The following is a 1,495-nucleotide window of genomic DNA, read 5'->3' on the forward strand; positions in this document are numbered from 1 at the left end:
GGGGGCTGCCGCCGCCCCCCACGCTGCACCCACGCTGTGGCGCCTGGGCAGCGTCCCTGCGGGGACCGAAAATACGAAAGGTGGGGGCACTCCTCAGAGCAGTGCGGTGTGAGGAAAGCGGGGCTGCGTGTCGAGGCTGCCCGCCGCCCCCTCAGACACCGGCTAGGAGCCCCCGACCTCCCCACGGGCGCCTGCCGGGCGATTTCGGGAGGAATAATCCTGACAGACCGCACCTCGAGCGGAGGGGCCTGACCGCCCGCACTGCTGCGCTTGGCGGGGCAGAGTTTTAGCGCCGGCATGTGAAATCATGTCTCATTACGTGGTCACCGATGGCAGCCTCTCTGCCCACGCTGAAGAAATCTCCCTCCTCTCGCCGAGCCCGGCATGAGGCCGAGTGTCCCCGGGGAGCAGCCTGGTCCTGGCAGCCGCGGGCAGTGGTGGCGGTCCCTGCCAGCAGCACCCGGCTGCGCACCTGCCCCGCCATGAGCAGGCAGCCAGCTGTGCAGCGCGCAGGGGCTCCGAGACGGGGGTGCTTCGTGCCGGGCTGACCCCCATCGTCTCCCGCCCGCTGCCTCGTGACCACCTCTCGCTCGCCATCCCACGCATCCAGAGTCCGGCTCCTGGAAATGGATTGCTGTCAATGCTGCGCAGGATTAGGGGGTGCGGGGGGACGAAGCCTCCTCGCTTGCTTTCCCCAGCCCCGGCAGAGACCCGAGCATTCCAGCGCTACACGTTGACACCATCTTGTTCCTCAAACCCTTGGAGGGGCAGAGAGGTTATACAGCCCAACTGCAGCAGCACATGAGCCTTATTTACAAGGAACCCCCCAGTGTTAAAGAACGGCCCTATAAGAGCCCAGGAAACTGAGGGCAGACAAGGAGCGGGGCAAGTAATTCCTGGTGCATGCCAGTGGCCGGGTCTCCAAAGCCTGATCAGCTTTCCTACCTGGGGTGTTGTGATCACCCCACCACATCCCATTAATGCTGGTGCATTGTGTGGCCAGAGCCCCCACACCTCTGGGAACATTCCCACAGTGGTGTGCATGGACCCATAGCACCCTCACCCCCCCCCAGGGATGCTTCAGAACATCCATGCTTCAGGGATGCTACAGATGCTGCCCCTGCTCGCTTTTCTTGGGTGGTGCTTGCTCTTGCTTTGTCCTCCTGCTGGTGAGTGCCTCCTGCCTCCCTTTCCCCCTACGGTCCCCCAGAATGTCCCTCCCTTTGCTACAGATGCCCCGGGTCGGGGCACTGGGTCCCAGCGTGCTTCGCTGCATGTCCAGTGGCATCTCACTGGACATTGAATCCACACTGAATTATGCACACCAAGGCTGCCCTCCCGGCCTGGGGAAGTGCTACTGCTTCTTTGTTTGGTGTCCCCAGCTCTTCCCCTCCTGGAAAGGGGCACACAGGAGATAGAGACCGCACGTAGCGGGCAGGAGGCTTCGCAAATGCAGTGGCGACCCGCACATTTCCCTGTAACAACGGCTTTTCAG

Source organism: Haliaeetus leucocephalus, unplaced genomic scaffold (assembly GCF_000737465.1).
Source record: "Haliaeetus leucocephalus isolate CR32 unplaced genomic scaffold, Haliaeetus_leucocephalus-4.0 Scaffold555, whole genome shotgun sequence".
Taxonomy (NCBI): Eukaryota; Metazoa; Chordata; class Aves; order Accipitriformes; family Accipitridae; genus Haliaeetus; species Haliaeetus leucocephalus.